At 35.7% G+C, this 23,319-nt stretch overlaps 1 pseudogene; it reads right to left on the minus strand.

The window, feature by feature from the left end:
• LOC106839707 (myosin-9 pseudogene) overlaps nt 1-13,460 on the minus strand; it is a 34,539-nt pseudogene extending 21,079 nt beyond the window's left edge.
• Between the last annotated feature and the right edge of the window lie 9,859 nt (nt 13,461-23,319).

The raw sequence follows: 23,319 nt of genomic DNA on the forward strand, positions 1-23,319 counted from the left end.
TCCACAGAAGTCATAGGTGCAGCTTTGAAAAACAAAACATTTTGCTAAGCTGTTAGCAGCAACGTAACAGCACCTGCTAATGCACTTTCTGATAACCAGGAGAAGGACAATCCAGCCATTGATAGAAGAGCAGAGGTGGGGGGCTTCCAGGAAACATGCACACACAAACACACTCACAAATGCACTCATATTATCCAGACATTTATATCATTATCTCAATGAAAACACTTTGAAATTTTAGGAGGGATTTACCAGTATACTAGGTACCAAAGTATATTATGCTAAATTTCAGCAAATGAATTAATAGTTTATTATTTGAACATTTTCTAAGCCTTACTATTTCAAGTTGTGGAAAATAGAGGAGCAATCTCTAATAAAATGAAAGAATAATTATCATTCCTATAGTATTATCTGTATTGGAAGAATTAAGTTGATGGTGCTTCTTTACAAAAGGCTAAAAATAGCAAAACAACAGGACACTAACTATCAAAATGTTAAGTTTAGTATAAAGTAATAACAAAATGTTGTTTATTAAGTAAACTATAATGTTCCCATAATTTACTCAACAATTATTTATTTAGTCCCTAATTTGTGAAACATATATACGGTATTTGATTTTGAATCTTGATTTTCATAAATTACTAATAGTTGGACTTTGTAGATATCTGAAATATTGTGTAGAAATGGAAATCTTGTGGTGGTGGTGAGGTCGTGACAGCTGGTCCCAAATAAATTCAACAGACTTGTGCAATAATGTTTTGCTACACACTGTTCAGATGATCATATTTGGGTTACAAAGCCCTATAGCAAGAGCTAGTGAAGAGCTGCTCTCCAACTGTCAAGTCAGGAAAGAAGATATTCATCCCAATGATCAGGTCAATAAAGACTCACTTGAGTATGCATATATTTTAGACTACAGGACAAGAGAGAAAGAAATATAGATATTGATCCAACTGTAGCTAAGCCTGCAGCCTCTACTCATCTTGCTAGTGGGCTATCCCATTTTTATTATATTTAGAGCTACTCTTTATCTTACACAAGATACTGTAAAAGTCGCATCCAAACCTATGTGGTGGATAACCTGGGAAAAACTGTGAAGAATGGTTCTAGATATCACCACTGTTTGTCATCAGCTGCTGAATGCTGCTACTGAGGTCTGCTTCTCAATGGTTAGGCAATCTGTCCTGGGCAGACTCAAGAATGCTTTTCACAGCAGAGCCCTATACTCCAACAATTGCAAACTTATTCTCAGAGTTCCTTGTCTCATTTCTCAAGGCTGTGGCACACAGCATCAAAGTTCTATAAGTTATTCCACGCCGATCTCTGATTTGAGGCCACACGTGCAAGTTCGGTCTATGCCTTGGACATATATTAAAAAAAACACAACCCACTCTTTTCTTCATTTCAGGAATATCCAATCATCCTAATTTGGACTCTTTTGTTTTTTACCCTCAAGGAATTTAGAACTTACCTCTCACCCCCAGGAAAACCCTTCTTAATATTACTCAAATGTCCTGCATCAAATTTCTTTATATTTTTATAAAATTGATGGGGGGCAGTTCTGGGAATCACCTCAGATCTTTAGGATAAATGTAGTAATTTTTAACTGAAGTGGGCCTCAGCAAATCCAATTGTAATACTTATATTTGTTTACTAGTAGATTATTATGTCTCAGGATATTTCTTCGCTAGATCATCTGTCTCCTAGTTTTTTCTCTTTGTAATTTTGAATGTCTAAGTAGGTCTTCAAATATCTGAATGATAAATCTGTCTTTTCTTCCCCTACCTTTCTCTAATTCCTTCTCTTATAAAATATTTATAAATGAATATTATATATCCATATAGCAATTCTTTTTCTTTGCAACTCTCACTGTGAAATTCCATGTGTGCCCCTTGGTTTTTCTATTTTTTTTTCTTAGTTATGTGAGGAAAACAGTAGCTATGACCCTTTGTAAGAGAATCATAGGATATTTTATTAATGACATGCTGTTTATCATATTGTCACCATTAGGGACAGATATTTTTAACTAAACTCCAAAATCGGCTCTAGAAGTTTTAGTATGCCCTCACAGACATAGCCGCCTTTAATCACTGTGATACCTACTATTATTTTAATAGAAAATGGCATTCTTCCACTATACCAGTGACCACATTTCACAATGTTTTCCTTCAAGGCATCTTCTCCCTTACTATTCACGTGAGATACTGGTATCTGCTGAGACTCTTTCAATGGCCAGAAAAGGATTTAGGCCTTAGATAATGATGTAATATAAATGCTATAAGTTTGGGCCCTCTATAATATATACACAGGCAAAAGAAACATTTTAGCAATGCATGGATATTATATATGATGAACAAATAATTTAAGATAAAAATAATAGAGAATATCACTAGGTGTCTTCATACACAACTAAAGAAAACACAAGATAAAAGAGACTAACTTTAACATTGTAAATCTTGGAGTACATTGCAAAACCATAAATGAATAATGCTTTAAGATTAAGTCAGAATAACATTCCATTCTCAAGAAAGCAATTTTTAACATGTAAGAAATGGCATTATGCTACACAAAAATCCTTTTTCAGCTTCAAAATAAGTACTAAATGATGTTTCTCATTAAAACAATTCAAAATTTCCTTCCTGTAACCATAGACATGAAGAATTCAGCAAAAGAAACACTGACTTTTGGAGAATAGGGTCATCTGACAACGTATTAATTTAGAGAGACAGAAAACTTCAGTCATTTACATGATTAGGAAAGTCCAGGAAATATCTTTTAGAAATTAGGGCCATCTTAGCTCATTGTTATCAAGTGGGATGTACAAAAACTTCATATCAGATGAAGAACTGGATTTTTTCCTTAGCAGAAAAAAAAATGAGTTAATGGGAAGCACATACATACACACAAATACTCAAATATTTACAATGAACTGGAAAAATACTTAAATTTCTTTAGTTAGCTAAGAAAGGATTTCACAAATGAGTAGATGTTTGAGTTTTTTATGTGAACAAAGCTATTAGGAGTTCTAGAACTTGCTCAGATTCATAGGCTTATTGAAACCTGAGCCATCTGAGAAAGCACAAGTGGGGTGATTATGAGAGATCAAATACTATGTGTGGAAGTGTTGCTTCACAAACTCGGGAGCTTCCTAGGGGAATCTGAAACTGGTCCCTGTACACGGAGGGCAATGAGAGGTCGAAGAAAGAGGCAGTCCACTCCAGATTGACAGGTGGTAAATTTGATGAGCAAGGGAAGTTATATATGTCAACAATCCAGAAATAGCAAAATTAAAACCACCAAATCAATAAACAGTATATACCAAGAATTTATCATGCATATAACAACAGTTCGCAAATTGGGAGATTCCAAATTGAAAGACTGATATGAAACTCAGAAGCATGAAGTTACAGGATGGTTTATAAAGCAAAAATGAGGAATTTTTACCCTCTGTAATGACTGTTTATTACAATGGGACTTTCCAGACTGCAGGGCATAGTTAAATGTGATTATCTCATACCATTTTTAGGAAGATAACTCAAGTTTCTTTTATGATTGTCAGAGTCCTTTACAAGAAATAAGCTAAGTGTTGCTTATGTTCATGAAATAAGCTAGATTCAGTTTTGCTTCCATGGCTTAAATTGTTTTGTCTGCTCAGGGAATTCTCAAATCTGATCTCCATTTTGTATTTAATTTTAAGTCATACGAAGTTTTTCTCTGGTGGCCACAAGATGAGCAGATTTCTACACCCACCAGCCAGAATCTTAAAAGTTTAGATAGAGGCCTCAACTGGGTTCAGCCACATATACCACCTAATAACACACTGCTCTCTCAAGGCTGCGTCCTTGAAAAAGGCTCCCACTTAGGGAATGGTGGGCAGATTGTGCGTTCAAAGGACAGTTGAGGGGGTGAGGAACCTCCAACTGTCTGGGTCTAGCTCAAAGGTCAACCATCAGCCACGTCCTCTTCCAATAGGAAGAAACACAGAAAACAAGGTTTAAAATTAAACGGAAAAAAGTTTTGCAGATTATGCAAAGTAGTTTGAACATAATTATCAGGGATAAAACTACATTAAATGGTTGTAAGTAACAAAGAGTTCTGAACAGATGCAGTAACCATCTCTTTTATTTACCTGCTTAATACTCTTTCAAATGAGTAACATCCCCTACCCTAGCTCATGTGATACTTTACTCATGCTGTCATAAATCATTGAAGCTCTAATCACATCGTTATGACAACCACATACTCAAAAGAGTGGAAGGCCAAAGAATGACTAGACATGGCACCAATTTCCCTATAACCTAGACAGAAACAATTTTATTCTATAAGATTTGTTTAATGGAGGCATACAGTGCTGTCCTTCTTTTGGGATCAAAAGCTTTAAGGCTAATACTCCTTGGAAGTATTGTAGCTATCTTTACTTAGAAAAATAATAAGCCAGCTAAAGGAAGAAAAATAATATTAGTATTAAAAGAGAAACACAGTGAAGTAAAGACAAGAAGTGGCTGGAGAAATACAGAATGCTAACAACAATGATCCACTGCATCTAGCCAGGTAAGAAGCAGATGATTTCCAGTACCATACATATGTGAGCCGATATATTTCCATTATGTATAAACTATTTTAAGTTTGGTCATTCTCACTTGCAATTGATACTGAATCTAGGTTTGTCTGTGATAAGGTTCATATATTTCAATATGGAGGCAGAATCAGAGAAAAGTAATTTCTGTCACTGCAAATGAGCTTCATCGCTAATTGATAGTAGGGAAACAATATTTCACTTTTTATAATCTTAGTATCAAATCTGGGATCAAGTAATATTTTTTAAAATACTTAAATTTTGGTAACATGAAAAAAATCCTGGAAAGAGGGCTTTCACCGATAGTTACGAAGGAGAGGCCATATTAGAACAATTTAAAAAGCCATAAAATCTAAGAAAAACCATACAGTAATGTTGAAGCATCAAGTATTAGAACCTGAGATTGTGGAGAGTGGAGAATTACAGCAACACAAGGAGACCGCAGCTATATTTTCCCTGAGTACATTTGACAATTATGGGCACAGAGGCAAGAGGGTAGGTATCTGGGCTTTAGTCTGGCTAGCAAAAGTCTACTTCCGGGTAACAGAAAAAGCAGCAGACTGCTTCTGAAAAGAAAAGCTTTATTGTTGGCAGTCTCAGCGTGCCACAGAGACAAGGATTATAGACTGGTATTTTCCAGGAGCATGGCAAACACAACAAAACCAGGACGTCAGCTTTTAATCCCTGCAGAGCTACAATTTAGGTGACCAGAGATTTAGAAAAACTGCAAACCACACTCAATTCAGCTCAGTCTCTAATTGAATTACACTTATTATCCCCACACTCTGCCGTGTAGCAGAGGAAAGGCTGAACCTCTCTGGAGCAAGACCAGGCTCTTAAGTTTATTAGGTGTTCAGAATTCAAACAAAAATTACTAAATATACCAAGAGAAAGGAAAATATCATTCAAAATCAAGTTTTAAAAAATTAAACCAAAAATAGTAATAGACACATGAGTGACCTAAATATTAGATTTGGTAGTCAAAGACCTTAAAATAATTGATTGATTTGTTCAAGAAAACAGGAAAAATTTGCAGAAAAGAGAAAATAGGATTGGAGCAATTCATCACCAGTGAAAGTATACTTTATGAAATAATGCTAGAGAGAATGAGGAACTTCAGAAAATGATAAAATAATCAAATCAACTGGGAAAAAAATAACAGTTTTGAATGAGTATAGAGTTGTTAGCATAACCTCAAAAGATATAAAGCAAAATAAGACATAATAAAATAGTCAAATCACCAATTATAGTGGAAAATTAAACATATCTCTTTCAGTAACTGAAAAAAGAAGCAGGAAAAAAACTAGCAAGGGTAGAGCAGTTCTGAAAAACAGAAGCCACAGACTATATATTCTTTGAAATTTCACGTTGTGTTTCCCAAATTTAATTACCTCAACAAATTTCCAAGAACTGAAATAATGTAGATGATCTCCTGTAGCCACAATGGAAGGAAATTTTAAAAATTAATTAAAATTAGTAAATTAGAAAACCTTATTAAAATTAATAACTTAGAAAATCTACCAGGCTTTAGAAATTAAGAAATAAAAACAGTCAAAATGAGAAATGTTTTTAACTGAACAATAATGAAAACACTAAATGTCAAAACATCAGGAATTCAAGCTAAAGTTGTGCTTAGAGAAACAGTAAAACTCTGTAATATAAACATTAGAAAATTATAAATTAGAAAAGTAGATAATAAATTAATAGTATAAGTAAATAGCTCAGGAAGTTAGAAACATTAATTAAAAGCAAATGTAGTAAAAAGAAGCAAGAAAACAAAAAGATTAACGAACTAACAAAAGTGCATATAATAATCCACAAAGCTACAATTATTTAAAATAACTTATATTCAAATAATCCAATCTCTTTCCTTTGTTCCCACTGTACTACATACTTTTGATGCTTTTTGCAATTACTATCCTATTGTCTTCTCTTCAACTTTTCAGTTTGTCTGTAATCATTTAAACAACCACCTATAATAAATTCTTTCTTTTGACATAGATGAATGGAACATGAATGGTACAGAGAAAATTCCAAAAGTACTTATGGACAAAATATTAATATTACTATGTGTTTAGAAAGGCAACTAGATACAAGGTCAATATCCAAAAATCGATTGCACTGTAATAAATCTACAAAAGCTAAAAAGTAACATTATAAAGGTGATATCATCTACGATATCATCAAAAATACCAAATAATTGGAAATATATGCATTTGTCTCTCAGTATCTGTGGGCGATTGGTTCCAGGACCCCCTGAGGATACCAAAATCTGCAGATGCTCAAATCCCATATATAAAGTGGCATAGTATTTGCACGTAACCTGCACACATCCTCTCATATAGTTTAAATCATCTCTAGATTACTTATAATCTCTAACACAGTGTAAATAGTTGTTATCCTGTATTGCTTAGGGAATAATGACAAGAAAAGAAAGTCTGTCCATGTTCAGTATAGATGCAACCATTGTAGGCTTTTCTATTTGCTGTTGGTTGACTCTCTGGATATGCAACCTGCAGATATGGTGGGCTGACAGTATAACTAAATATGAGCTATTCTTCTATACTAAAAATTACAAAAAATTTTTGAGACAAATTAAATAGGGCTAAATAAAAGGAGACCTATGTATACCACGTTCAAAGATCAGAAGCCTCAATATTATAAACATTCAATACTCTCCAAATTTATCCATGGAATCAATGAGGTCACAATCAAAACCCCAGAAGAATATTCTTGTACAAATTGAAAAGTTGATTTAAAAACTTATTCCAGGGGCTGGCCCCGTGGCCGAGTAGTTAAGTTCGCGCGCTCCGCTGCAGGCGGCCCAGTGTTTCGTCGGTTCGAATCCTGGGCGCGGACATGGCACTGCTCATCAGACCACGCTGAGGCAGCGTCCCACATGCCACAACTAGAGGAACCCACAACGAAGAATACACAACTATGTACCGGGGGGCTTTGGGGAGAAAAAGGAAAAAATAAAAAAAATCTTTAAAAAAAAAAAAAAAAAAAAAACTTATTCCATAATAACAAGGGGCTAAGATATTTAAGGCAATATATAATAAGAACAAACTTAGATCACTCATTCTATCAGAAATCAAGACTTTTTATGAAGTTATAGCAATTAATAAAGAGAAGCGATGCAATAACAAAAAAATAAATTATTGGAACAGAATAAAGGGCCTGGAAATAGACCAATGCATACGGTCTCCTAATTTATGACAATGGTATTACTACAGTGCAATAAAGAAAAATTTTGTTCAATAAATTATTCTAGGCCAACTGTATATCAATACAAAAAAACGTTAATCTCCTTTCCCCCCATCACAAATATACAAACATTGATTCTGGGAGTATTAATTGTTGGCGATAATAAACTTGAAAGAAGAAAAATGTAAAGAAATAATAATATTACCTAAAAATTTATACTAATCTAAAGATACTATTAAATAATGATGATTAATCCAGAGATAGGGAGAAGATATTTGTATCACATATATTCAAAAGAGTACTGCTATCTAGAATATATAAAGAGGGCCGGCCCAGTGGCACAGCAGTTAAGTGTGCATATTCTGCTTCTGCGGTCCGGTGTTTGCTGGTTCAGATCCCAGGTGTGGACATGGCACCGCTTGGCAAGCCATGCTGTTGTAGGCATCCCACATATAAAGTAGAGGAAGATGGGCACGGATGTCAGCTCAGGGCCAGTCTTCCTCAGCAAGAAGAGGAGGATTGGCAGCAGATGTTAGCTCAGGGCTAATCTTCCTCAAAAAAAAAAAAACCACAAAGAGTATATAACGAGCTTCTAGAAGACAGTAATAAAAAGGTAGACAATTTAATAGAAAAAGAAACAAAACACTTAAATAGCAGTCAAAAAAATATGAATCCAAGTTGCAAATCAATCTATGAATGTGTATTTGTTTTCATTACTCTTCAAGAAATGCAAATTCAATCACAAAGAGATACCACTAGACACATACCAGAATGGCAAATAATAAACTGACTAAGAAAGGCAAGTTTTGGCAAAGATGAGAAGTATGCTTGTAAAATTGTGTAATTCTAACACTTAGCTGGTAAGAAATGGTAAAATCACTAGAAAACTCTCGGGTGGTACTGCTAACTATTAAATCTAAATATTACTGTATTTTATGACTCCAAAATCCAGCCTGTAACTGGATTACAACCAAAAGAAATGTAGACTATTGATCATCAAAAGATACATATCTAGAGCTGGCCAAGTGGCTAAGTTCACACACTCCTCTTCAGCGGCCCAGGGTTTCGCTGGTTCGGATCCTGGGTGCGGTCGTGGCACTGTTTGTCAGGCCATGCTGAGGTGGCATCCCACATAGCACAACCAGAAGGACCTACAGCTAGAATATACAACTATGTGCTGGGGAGCTTTGGGGAGAAGAAGAAGCAAAAAAAGCAAAAAAAAACCAGATTGGCAACAGCAACAAATTTTAGCTCAGGTGCCAATGTTACAAAAGATAAAAAAAGACACATACATGGATCTTCATAGCAGCATTATACCAAATAGGCAAAAACAAGCAACAACCCAACTGTCCACCGAGAGAGGGATGAATAATAAATTGTGCTGCATTTAAATAATGCAATACACTATCAGACTGAGAATCAATGATCTGGAATTATATGTAATAATATGGATAAATCTTACAAATATAATATTGAATTCATAAGTCCATTCTAATATCTGATTCTATTTCTTCACAAATCAAAAACAGAGAAAAGTGAAAACGGGTTTAGAAGTAAATTTATGACTCTTGGGTGACTAGTAAGAGGGAGGGGGCACAAGAGGATATTTTGAATTGCTGAAACTGCTCTGTTTCTTTATCTGTGAGCTGGGGATGGCTGTATTTACTTGGTGAAAAGTCTAAGCACAATTATACAGTTTGTATTCAATGCTATACTTCAATGAAAAATACACATTTAAAAAGTAGCGATTCTGCTTTAGAGCATGATGGATCAGACTATTTCTCCCTCTAGGTATAACTGGAAGAACTGGATGAAATTACTGAGAGGCACCATGCATGTCAGACAGAAATGAAAATGCCACCATCTCAAATAAATAAGAAAGCTCAGAGAAGAGAGTTTAGCTTATGCGCTGATTTTCCCTTCAAGGCATTCACCAATTTTTAAACTTCACAGGGCTGAAATGTAAATAATCCAAATGGGAAGTACAGAAAGTGACCTAAGAGAACGTGAGAAACAGTTTACAAAAAGAAAGTCCAGCATACCTGAATTCTTGAAGGAGAGAAAGAAATAGAAAGGAAAAAGTAATAATTGAAGAGAGATTTGGCACAAGTTTTTCAAAACTGACTTAAAATACCATGCCAGAGATTCAAGAAGTTATATGAATACCAGACAGAGTAAAATAAAACAGAACAAAACAAAAAATTCAGGCAAACAATGTGAAATGCTTGATAAAAGAAAACATATAAACAACAAAACAAAGTAGAAAAGAAAAAAGGCAAATTTTAAAAGCAACACATGTACCCACAAACACATACACACACACAACAAACAAAACAAAAAACAACCAATGTGAGATATTTGGTATATCTAAATTTTAAAGTTGAAACAATAAAAATTCTGGAAGCTAACAAAGGACCAAATAATTAAGACCTTTAGATAGACAAAGAATTCTTAAGTAGGACACAAAACACAGTAACCATAAAAGATTCGTAACAGAATTGCATTAAAATGATGAACAACCATTCATTAAAAGATACCATTTGGAAGATACTAGCACACATATATCAAAGAACTCATCTCCACAATATATAAACAGCATTGTGTTAGTTTCCTAGGGCTGCTGTAACAAATGACCACAAACTGAGTGGCTTAGAAGAACAAAAATGTGTTGTCTCACAGTTCTGGAGGGTAGAATTCCAAAATCAAGATCTCTTCAGGGCCCCACTCCCATTTGGGGGTCTATGAGAAAATCATTCCTTGCCTCTTTCAGCCCTGGTGGCTCTTGGCATTTCTTGTCTTCTGGCCACATTACTCCAATCTCTGCCTCTATCTTCACATTGTCTTCTCCTCTTCTGTCTGTCTCTCATCTCCCTCTGTCTTTCTCTTACAGGGACACTTGTCATTGGATTTAGGACCCAGGATTATTTAGATGCAGGGTTATTTCCTCATCTCAAAGTCCTTCACTTAAGCACAACTGCACAGACCCTTTTCTCCAAATAAGGTAACATTAACACATTCCACAGATTCAATGTGAATATCTTTTAGGGGCTATATTTGGCCTACCACAAGCATTCTGCAACTCAACAAGAAAAAAGAAACAATAAAAGCTCACAAAATCTCGAACACATCTCCAAATGACCAATTCTCTAAGCTTGTGCTCTCCCATAACATCAATGACTGTGCAAGTAGTTTACTTTAGGAAGGAAGTCAAAAGAATATGACCAGGGTCCTGGAAAGTGTGAAACAGAAAAGGAAAAGCAGGCTATGTTACTGAGTCTGTTATTGCTATGGCCAATTTGGGAACAATTCTCAGGGCACCTTCTGAGAAGTCATGTAGATTGCACCTTGACATAGTCTGCCTAAGTGAGAGAGGAAAGAAACATTTATCCAGCGACTCATGTTCTCCTATGGCTAATGCCTGCCCCTTATGGTATTAACCCCCTTGCACATGTGTCAGAATGGCTGAGAAGGTTCTGGCAGGCATCTCCCCAGTATCTTAGGTCCATAACAGGAAACCAAAAACACAGGATGCAGTTGAAGCAATGTGTTATCAGATTAATCCATCGAGCATCTGTTTTTCATGACAATGATGGAAATAAAAAGGCCCAGGTTATGTGAGGTGGAACAAAAGAGGGTCAGATATGCAAGTAAACTATAAAAGTCTCTTCAACATCTTTTTAGTCAGGAAAATTAAAATTACATCTTGATTAAGATGCGGAAATATTGAAATTCTCAATTTCCTGGTAGGACTAGAAATGTGCATAGCCATTTTCCAAAACACTTTGTGTCTATTAAAGCTGAACGAAGTATACCCTATGACATTGCAGGTCCACTCTTATATATATATACATATATATATAAAACAGGAATGTAAGCATATATGTAGAAAGAACATGCATATACATATTCATAATGGCATCATTAGTAAGAGAAAAACAGTCAAATGTACAAATGTATATCAATATTAGAATGGATGAGTGAATTGTGTCTTACTTACAGAGTGAATACAGTCGGCCCTCTCAATCCACAAGTTTCATCTCCACAGATTCAACCAACCACAAGTTGTGCATTATGTTTACTATCTGCTGATTTTGGTAACTGTGGGGGTCTTGGAACCAATCCCCCATGGATACCGAGAGACAACTGTATCTATACAGTGATGAATAAGAACAAACTAAAAAATGAAACAAAACTGACCAAAAAAAAAAACAAAAAACAACTACACACAATAATATATTGAGCAAAAGAAACCAGACCAAAGACAGCAGGTATCATATGAATCTATTTAATAAAGTTAAAAAATAGGAAAAACTAATCTACAGTGATAGAAGTCAACATGGTAGTTACCCTCGCAAGCCCAGCTACGGGGATAGAGCAGAAGTGGAACTTTTTTGATACAGTAATATTTTATTTCTCATTGTATATTGTGGTTACACAAGAATGCTCACTTTGTGAAAATGTATTGAGCTATATATGTATCTGTATAATTCTCAAAACTCATGTTATACTTAACAAAATTTATTCCTTAAAGTTACAAAATATAATTTTTCATACCATAGAAAAGTTGGACTATATGGAAAGCAAAAAGAAAATAAGAAATATTTCATCATTCAAATAACATTTATCTCCCTCTGACACTTTATCTAGGCATAGACAGGTGGCTCTTATTTGGATACCCATTAGCCTGTTTATGACTGACAGTTTTCGTCACCCTCTCAGTGGAGTTCTATGCACTCGTGTCACTTAACAATGGGAATAAGTTCTGAAAATGCATCATTAGGTGATTTCATCATTGTGTGAACATCATGGAGTGTACTTACACAAACTGAGATGGCATAGCCTACTACACACCTATGGTATAGCTCCCAGGTGACAAACCTGTACAGCATGTTACTGTGCTGAATATTGTAGGCGACTGTAACACAATGGTATTTGTGTATCTAAACATATCTAAACCCAGAAAAGGCACAGTAAAAATACAGTACAAAAGATTAAAAATGGTACACCTGTATAGGACATTTGCCGTCAATGGGGCTTGCATGACTGGAAGTTGCTCTGGGTGAGTCAGCGGAGAGTGAATGTGAAGGCCGAGGACATTACTGTACACTGCTGTAGACCTTATCAACACTGTGCACTTAAGCTACACCAAATTTATAAAAACATTTCTCTATTCAATAATAAATTAACCTTAGCTTACTGTAATTTTTTTACTTGATAAACTTTTTAACTTTTTTAAACTTTTTGATTCTTCTGTAATAACACTTAGCTTAAAACACAAACACATTGTACAGCTGTACAAAATTTTTTTTGATCCTTATTCTATAAGCTTTTTTCTATTTAAATGTTTTTTAATTTCTTTTACCTTTTAAAAGTTTTTGTTAAAAACTAAGACACAAACACAGACATTAGCCTAGGCCCACACAGGGTCAGGATCCTCAATATCACTGTCTTCCACCTCCACATCTTGTCCCACTGGAAGGTCTTTAGGAGCAATAACATGCATGGAGCTGTCATCTCCTATGATAAAAATGCTTCTTCTGGAACACCTCCTGAAGGAGCAGCCTGCGGCTCTTCTTGAGGAGGAGGTCTCACTCTTTTCAGAAATATGTCCATGGTGGTTTGCTTGGTTTTTTTCCACCATAGACTTACTTGCAAGCAGATAATGCACCATGAACATTCCTCCCTGTCAATGAGAACTTTTTGGTATTGGGGTCCATATTTTCAAACATTTAAGGAGCTTTTTGATGTCTGCAAAAGCCTCTGCTAACCCACCCATTGTGAATTTTCTTGGGGGTTCTTCTTCTTTTTCTTCTCCTGCAGTTTTCTTTTCTCTTGCCTCTTCTTTACCTATGCATTCTTGTTACAGTTCCAACAACTCCACGTTATTCAATTCCCCAGGAACTACCTATAGGAGCTCCTCAGTGTCATCCTCATCTGCACCCAGGTTAAAGTTGTTTGCCATCTCAACTACAGCCTTGCTGATTTCTGCAATCTCATCACCCTTGGCAAATCCTCTGGAGTTATGGATGAATTTTTTGAGTGTCTTCTTCCGGATGCCACTCCTTGGTGACATCATCTCAAGCCCAAACAATGTTCTTGATTACAAGATGTAATCCTTTCAGAATTGCATCCGTGTCTTCTAAGTGTCTTCCTCAGTTGCAACAATAACCTGGGCAAAGGTCCTCCTCAGGTAATAGGCCTTAAAAGTTTCCTATAACTCCTTGATCCATTGGTTGAATCAAAGAGGTAGAGTTTGGAGGGAGAAACAGTGCTTTGATTTTGGAATGAAGATCACCACTAAAAGGAGGATATCTAGTAGCATTATCAACAATAAACAAAATCTTGAAAGGTTTGTTATCCTGCAAACAGTACTTCTCTGTTACACTGGCACAGCAATTCAGGAGGACATCTTGGAAGAGGAGTTGGGTCATCTATGACTTCTTATTGCCCCTATAGTTCACTGGAAGTGTATGCTTACTGATATGCTTGAAGGCCCTCCTGGGGTTCTCACTGTGACAGATCACACAGGGCCTCAATTTGTAGCCTGCAATATTGCTCCCAAGAAAGACTGTTATCCTGGTCTTAAAATCCTTGAAATCTGACATTGACTTGGCCTCCTTAAGGATGAAAGCCCTGTCAAGCATCGGTTTCCAAACTAGGGAGGTTTTATCCTCACTGAATATTTGCTCTGGCAAGTAGTTTTCCTCCACAATCAGTTTATCTAGAGTTTCCAAAAATTCTTCAGCTGCTTTTATATCAGCACTCACAGACTCACCACTCACTTTCACGTTGTATAATGAGTAACGATTCTTGAATAATTTAAACCACTCAGAGCTAGCAGTAAATCCAACATCATAGTCTGGTCCAGTCTTTTCTTCCAACATCTCAAACAAAATTTTTGCTTTGGCAGTGATCATCATGGTGCTGTGAGGGATACACTTCTGTATCTGGTCTTCAATCCAGGTCATTAGAAGTTTCTCCGTGTCTGATGTAGGTCCTTCTGAAATTTTTGTTAGTCGTGTTGCCTTCCATGAAGCAGATCCTTTAACAGCTTCTGTCGCTTTGTTCTTGTTCTTCAAGATTGTAGCTATGGTGGAATGGGACATGCCTGACTGGCTAGCAATAACCATCATTGATTTTTCCACCTTTGTAGTCCTTAACCACTTTTAATTTCATTTACATTTCATTTCGATGTGGCCTCTTACTGGCAACATTAACAGTATGTTTTTTATACTTATGGGCCATCATGAACAAAACAACACGGGATTAAATCAAGCACAAGAGAAAATGATGCAATCAAGCGGCATAGTAAGCACGAGATGTATGAGGCTGCTGCTGGTGTAACATGGCATATTGTCTTACAGTAAACTTTTTTTTAAGTAGAAAGAGTACATTCTAAAATAATAAAAAGTACAGTATAGTAAATACATAAACCTGTAACAGACATTTATTATCATTACCAAGTATTTTGTGCTGCCCATAATTGTATGTGCCATACTTTTTTTTTCCTTCTGGTGAGGAAGATTGACCCTGAGCTAACATCTGGGCCAATCTTCCTCTACTTTGTATACTGGATGCTGCTATAGCATAGCTTGATGAGCAGTGTGTAGGTCCACTCCTGGGATCCAAACCCACAAACCCCGGGCTGCCAAAGTGGAACATGCAAACTCAACCACTATGCCACCAGGACTGCCCTGCACTATACTTTTATATGAATGCCAGCACAGTAAGTTTGTTTACACCAGCATCACCACCAACACATGAGTAATGTGTTGTGCTACGACATTAACAATGGCTATGATGTCATTAGGTAGTAGGAATTTTTCACTTCCATTGCAATCTTATGGGACCACCATCATATTTGCAGTCCATCCTTGACCAAAATGCCGTTGTGTGGTACATGACTGTAATTAGGCATTGGTGATTGCCAGCCCTTGGTATGTTATGCGAAGCTCCCAGCAGTGTTCATGGAGACAAGCTATGATGTTGAACTCGCTCCGTTTACATCTTCTCTCCTCCAAATAGGGTGTCAGAAAGAGTTATGATCAATTAGTGAGTTATTTTTAAGCTCTGTGTGGTCAGTGGGCATCCTGTCCCTATTATGCATTAATAACTGCTGTAACTATAATTTGGGCTCTCTGTGACCTCCTATATCACCATTACCCAGTTAATATTTTATTTTTAAAAGTTTTATTAATCCCAGGCATTCCACAACATAACATAATGTCTAAGTGTATGCGTACATGTGTAGTTTGGCTTTTGATTTTGAGAATCTCCCTAGAGGAGAGGGGAAGAAATCTGAACGCAAAATCTCTAACAAGCCCCTTTCTTTTTCCAGAACAATTCCCCCTACTATCTCAGTATAGAGGCACTGAGTACACATCATTGAATCATACTTTATTAATTACTGGAACATTTATCACAGATAGAAAATGTCAGTCTTGGTAAACTAAGGTTACATATTAACATCAAGAACTCTATTTATAGAGGCAACTAATTCTCAAACTTTAGTGTGTGTCAGAATCTTCCAAAGGGCTTGTTAGAAAACAGATTACTAGAGGCTGGCCCTGTGGCATAGTGGTTAAGTTAAGCACGTTCCACTCCAGCAGGTTTGGATCTTGGGCACGGACTTACACCACTCATCAGCCAAACTGTGGCAGCAACCCACATAAAAAGCAGAGGAAGATTGGCATGGATGTTAGCTCAGCACTGGCTTTCCTCAAGTCAAAAATGAGGAAGATTGGGCAACAGATGTTAACTTAGAGCTAATCTTCCTCAGCAAAAGAAGAAGAAGAAGAAGAAGATTAGGCACTACACTCCTAGTTACTAATTTTTCAGGTTTGAGAATTTATATTTTTAACAAGTCTTCAAGTGATGTCAATGCTGCTGGTCAGTGGTCCATGCCAGAGACCCACTGTAGGCTCGAGGGAACCTAAGCTTTAGTCCTCTTACCTGTCTCCCATCCATGTTTCAGCTTTATTTTCTCTGTAGATAGTAGCTGTTTTTGACTGTTAAGTCAACCTTAGAGACTCCCCCTCTATTCCCCTAGTAACAGCAATTTTTACCTCCTTCATACTTCCTTGATGGGGGTCTGCCGAGTGTTAGTGATTACAGTAAACTCTGCCCTCACCACAGGTAAAAGTATATTAATCCAAATGAAACTATAATCCCACCAAAAGATTGGGATAGTGTAATGATGTGACTCAAACAAGGTCAATCAATATAGATGCATGCATATATAGATATAGCATAGATAGAGAGAGAGATAGAGACAGAGGGATTGATGAAATATAGGTAGATGTCAGTCTTCTCTTCAAAATTCTCCAGTAGCACCCTCTTTTACTCAAAATATAAAACTAAAATGCTTTGAATGGCCTACAAGTCCCTAAATGATCACAACCCTCTATCCCTGACAGATGTCATTCTTACCCTCTCTGTCTTTTACTTCCATTCCAGTCCCAGTGGCTTCTTCCGGCACCCACTTTTTTGTACTACTCAGAAATCTCTTGATTGTGGCTGTCTTCTTTGCACAGGCACCAACAGCTCAGTCTGGACTCCCCGAACTGTTGTACTTAAACTCCTTTCAATTTTCCTTGTCCTGAGCCTCCTTCCTCCCTGCTTTTTCTCCATAATTACTCATTGCCTTCTAATATACTGTTAAGTGTACAACTCTTTTGGTGCATATTTTGCCCCTTGCCACTTCAACTAAACAGAACTTTGTGAAGGCAGTGACTTTTGTTCATTTTATTCACTGCCATGTCTTCAGGACCTATACAAGATGCAGGCTCCTAATGGTATTCAATAAATTTTTGTTGAATTACTTTTAATAGGAATATACACGTAAATAATTAAAAATGGATCTTATAGCTTACTTTAATAAAGTATGCCAAGCGTTACTTTAATTGAATTTTGCTGAAGTAGAAATCAATCTGAATCAGTATGAAGTAAAATTGAGAAAGTTTCTAGCCTTCCAATGTTTCTTTAGTATAGATGTTTATCCTAAAATTATTCCTTCGAAGTTTTCTAACTTACAAGGTTGAAGTAATTACAAGATCTATTATCCACTAATAAAGATAAAAAATGTAAGATCTTTAAACGTTTCTCTACTTCCACTCCCCCAGCCTGTTTCTCCAGGTTTTATTACTTAAGTTATTTTTATATTTTCAAGATTAACATTTATTTTCTTATATTTAATCATGATTCTTATTTTTATATTAAAATGGATTCAATACCAATTGTTTTACTAAAAAGTCTCTATTATTGGCTGAAATTCAATATAAGTAGCCCCGTCACCCCGCCTCACCTCAGGGATAACACAAGTGTGAATGCTTGAGAATATTTATTATTACCCAATTTGTCTTTCAATAATTGCCTCTGGCTTATTCATATGACCTCTTTTAGAGCCACTTCCCAAACTGTAGTTTCAAACTAGATTTATAAAGGCATAACTCCTATCTTTTCTGTGGCTTTTAACCCCTGTATCACATCACTCCAAAAAAGCCACATTCACTATTCTTTTCACGATTCTGGCACTTCCTTTGGGCACACACTCCGTAACCTGCTGATTGGCTTTCAGAATGCCTCTGGATTGGCTTCCTGAATGTTCTCTCATCTTCATGGTTGATGGATTGGATCTGGCATATATTGTATTCATTAAAGATATTTTGTTTGTAAATAAGTTGGCATTTATTAGTTTTTCTGGTATTTAGAGAAAGAGTTTTCATTAGTGAGTATTCCTAATTACAGATCTTGCATTATAAGTGTCTTCCTTGACTTTATTGAAATAATTCATTTCTCATTGGTCTGTCCTTGTTATGATCAGAGGCGAATTTTTATTTTCTTCTATCTGATACCGTCTTCACCACAGCAAGAATACCTCAAAGATAGGGTCCACTGATTACACTGCCCTTTTGTCCAATAATGATGCTGATTTCTGTTTTTCACCTTTGTGTTTCTTTGAACTGTCCAGTGGGCTTATCAAAAGACCGTAGATATAATATGACTAGAATATTTGGCACAAGAGAAAAATATTTAAAGGGAATACTGGAGAAATGTTTTGGTATTTGGCTCTAATATGGTTATCATCTCTTTTTGACAAAGTATGTCTTTTATCAGTACATAGAACACCTCTTCATTACTTATTCTGTCTTTAGCTTTAAAATTATATTTAAATTATGTCTAATCTGATATTAAAATTTTCTAGAAGTATTTCAGGTTTCCTCTTACAGATATATAAGATAAAAGAAAATATATACATGGATTCCATCCATACTTATATAACTAATTTTTCTGTTTTTGGAGAAATAAAGACAAGAGATTGCTTGATCTTTGTTTCTTTATTTTTAGTACAATTTGGCATTACTCTTCTTTTAATCAGGGTCATTTCTATCCTTGCCGATGTACTTCTGCTGTGAGTGTTTTCAAAGAATGCCATTGTGTAGTAAACCTATGAGATCTTATATTTCTGACAACTTACTGAATTTGGCTATCAGATATTTAAATGATATTGCTTGTATGTAAAATGTGATGCTCAGTGGTTTAAAAGTGGTTAAGTTGATGCGCTCCGCTGCAGGCAGCCCAGTGTTTCGTTGGTTCGGATCCTGGGAGCGGACATGGCACTGCTCATCGGGCCACGCTGAGGCAGCGTCCCACATGCCACAACTAGAAGGACCCACAACGAAGAACATACAACTATGTACTGGGGGGCTTTGGGAGAAAAAGAAAATAAATAAAACCTAAAAAAAAAGAAAAACTATTAATATCTTTAAGTGCTTTCAAATATCATTGAGTGAAGAGTTTGAAGTCAGTGTGATTCCTGTCTCTTGTTGGTGAACTTTTTTCCTCTTCTGGTAGTCCTGGAATTGTCATGTTTTCTTTGAGGTTCTTACATTTAAAAACAATATTTCTAATTGTGCATTTGTGTGTGTGCATTTGTTTTGCCTTATATATCTTGCTTGTCATTTCCATATTTCATTCTTGGAGATTCTAGTTATTACACCATTAAATATTTTCATATTTATTTTTTCTCTTATTTAGTGACTCATAAAATTTGTGCTGACATTTTTAACTCAATTATTTTGGGATATTTCCCTTACCTCATCATCCAGTTCATTAATTCTAACTGTTGACCATATTTGTTTTTCTATCCAATATATTTATCGAGATCTTTATTTCAGCAATTAAAATTTTATACACAATAATTTAAATTGGCCCTATCTCATAATGCTTGTTCCTGCTGAAAGTTTGTAATTTCATCCCTTACCTTTCTGAGCATGTTTATTATGTTTTTTAAATTGCTTTTCTGCCTTGCATATAAATTTGGTTGTTTAGTTCTTTGTCTTCATGGTGCTGTGCTCTTCAGATAATCTGCTTTCTCTCATCATGTTTGGTATGCATTATATCATTACCTCATTAATCATTCATATCTGAGGGGAAAGGTGAAATCTTAAACCTTACTTTGCTACTTCATGTGACTTGAGGGTATGAAGTGAACGTTAGGGCAGAGAGCTCTAGTATCACGTATGGACCTCCAACACACCCTATAGAGTTTACTCACCTCCCTCCCCCCACGATGATGTCGATCCTCAGGAAACCCCCAGACACAGTGATTCTTGTGTTTCAATATTAAGTTTGATGTTTGCTTTAGGTTTCTGATAGATAAATTTTAAGTTAAAGATATAATACAGAGTCTGTTTTGTGAAGTGTTTTAACCATCAATGTACACTACATTTTATTTTATTTTTCCTGAAACAGGTGATGTTATAGTTCTATTTATGAGTTATGGTTGATTGAAGCAAAGTCCCTGGACAAAGCAGGATATAGAAAATTTCCTCCTATCACATTTGTAAGTCCTCACAATGAGTAGGTGAAGTAGGACGAGTGGAATGGTATAACTAAAATTAATATATTTATATGAAAGAGTTTCCTTTCAAATGGGGCTAAAAGGGGGTACTACCTATGTTTGGAGGCTCTATGTGATCAAGGTAGTACCAATAATTCTTCTGGGCAAAAGATTTCTGTCTTCTTTTACGTTGCTCTGGGTCTCCAAGGAGACATTACTCTGAAGGAGATTTTACATTCTTACTTTTTTTTGCTGTGGTTTCTTCTCATCAGTCTTGGCCTGTAATTTTATTGTTCATTTACTCTTCCTTGAGTCAGAAAAAAAAGCAATGTGGCCTGGTGTTAGCTGATCAATGGGATGAGTAGATTTTCCTTTGTTCTTATTATTTTTTACTTGAAATACTCCTCTAAAATTTACAATGTTCTGCCGATTGCTGTAAATTTACATTAATAATCAATAATAGAGTAGCCTGAAAGGGGAGTGGGGAGTAGGATAGAGTCAGCTCTGTGGTGGACTCCTTAATTAATCCCCAAGCCTTCCCATTTCTAGCATTTCAATTGTGGCTGACTCCTAGCAGTAAAATGGCATACTAGTGGGTTTTTTCCACAAAGTGTCCCAAATGACCTCACCAGGACCCCTCACTCTCTATATAATGAGTATTACTTGACTTCTTGTGGTGTTTTCTCCTTCTATTGTCTAGGAATATTACTGCTTCTCAGAGGGGGTAATTAAAAATCTAGTACTCATGTCTTCCATCAAACTCATCTTATCTGCATTTTATTTTAACCTTCCCTAATTTTTAGTAATGTTGGAGGTTTCCATCATTTTACTTGTAATCCCTTTACTCATTTCCTATGACAGATATGGCAAGAGAGAATGAATAAGTAGAGAGAACTGAGGTCCATTAGGCCCCTGTTCTTATTTTACAATATTGTGTGGAAATATATGAGAAAGAAAATCTTTACTAATTTGCCTCTTGAGGAAACCACAGAATATATACAATAACTGGATTACTCAAGTTTTCTGGTGTTACCTAATGTATTAGGCAACCTAGAAATAATAAAATTAATTTAAATGTACTCACTTGTGTTCAATAAAAATTTGCAACGTTTTCAAAATTTTAGGTTTGCTTTCTTACAACTCTAGTCTAATCCAGGCAAATTAATTTATGTATTTTTTCCAGAAAAGAATGAGCATAGTTAGGGCCTCCTGAAGTTAAAGCGATTATAGCATGGGATGCAACATAATGGTAAGCATCCTCAATGACCACTTCCCTCTAGATTGGATGAAAATTAAAGGATTATTTTAGATGAGATATGAGTGATTTAAGATAAATATTAATTTCCTCTCCAATCTATTTTGTCTTGAACTGTTGTAGATACCTCATATATAGTAATATTTTGAGACATTATCATAGAAAATCACAAAATAATATGGCCACTGCAAAGAGACCATTTTGTTAACAAAAGAGTTACTTATTTGCTGCGGTCTCGTAAATTGAAATAAGCTGCCACTTTAGGAAAAAGAAACCTTATAAAACACAATGGAATGCAACACACAAAAAATCATGTATGTTGTGAATAGACAGGAAAAAAAAAGTAAATACTACAGTTAAATATCCATAAATGAAAGAAGGCCATAGCTGCATAAAAACAGACCCTTTCCAACCAAATATTATTGTGTTTTAATTGAATTGCCTGCTGAGCCAAACAAAACTCAAGTCTCTCTGAGTCAGATTCTGACCGTCATGCACTTTAAGTGAAGGCAAGCAAAATGCCTCTCGCCACGTCCAGGGGGTTTATGGCTTTCAAGGGGTTTTGGAAAGCTTTTCAACAGGGTTCTTCATAATTGTATTTTTCCCCAGGTTAACAGAAATCTCTAATCACAGTGCCTTTTTTCTTTGTTCAGGTGCTCTCCTACCCGTGTTACACGAGAGACCACTGCGACTCACAGGAGGAGCCCTCTTTGCCAGATTCAAACTAATTTTATACAAACTTCATTGAAGCTCTAGAGTATTGAATTTTTTAAGTAATGCAACTGCCTTTTAAGAACTTTTCCAATTAATGTTTGCTCCTTCGTGGCGTCCTTTATCCTTTCTAACTGGCACTGTAAAATTAATGCTGTATATTATAGATGTGTTATATTCATACACACCTTATATCATGTTATATCAAATATTGTGTGCATGTGCAACAGATATGTATAATATGTGTGCAAATATAACACATCTTATGAATGATGCAACTCAAACTATTTTTTCTTTTTATAGTAAAATAATTCACAAAAGAGAGTATAAAATGTGTTCACTTTAAAGAGAAGTTAAAAGGGAAACACTCATTTTACCTCAACATGACAAAGTAACAGAAAGTAGCTCCTGAGAATCTCTCTTCATGTTCCCTTTGCCATTGTATGCTTCTCTCTACTCTACTGCTAATCACGTCTAGTCTGTCTTTGGTCATAAACATTATCAAACTTCTCTTCATATCATCTCTGCACATATTCCAAAATTATATTGTTTTCCTTCCTTTTAGAAGGTGTACGAATGAAATTCGGCCAACTGTTGAAGAATGTTTATGTGATCCAGTATATGACTTTATTGATAATAGATATTTGGATTGATTTCAGTTTTTCCAAAATGAGTAAGCTGCTACAAATATTATTGTATGTGTCTGCTTGTGCTCATGTTCTAGTAGGT

This window comes from Equus asinus, chromosome 16 (assembly GCF_041296235.1).
Source record: "Equus asinus isolate D_3611 breed Donkey chromosome 16, EquAss-T2T_v2, whole genome shotgun sequence".
NCBI lineage: Eukaryota > Metazoa > Chordata > Mammalia > Perissodactyla > Equidae > Equus > Equus asinus.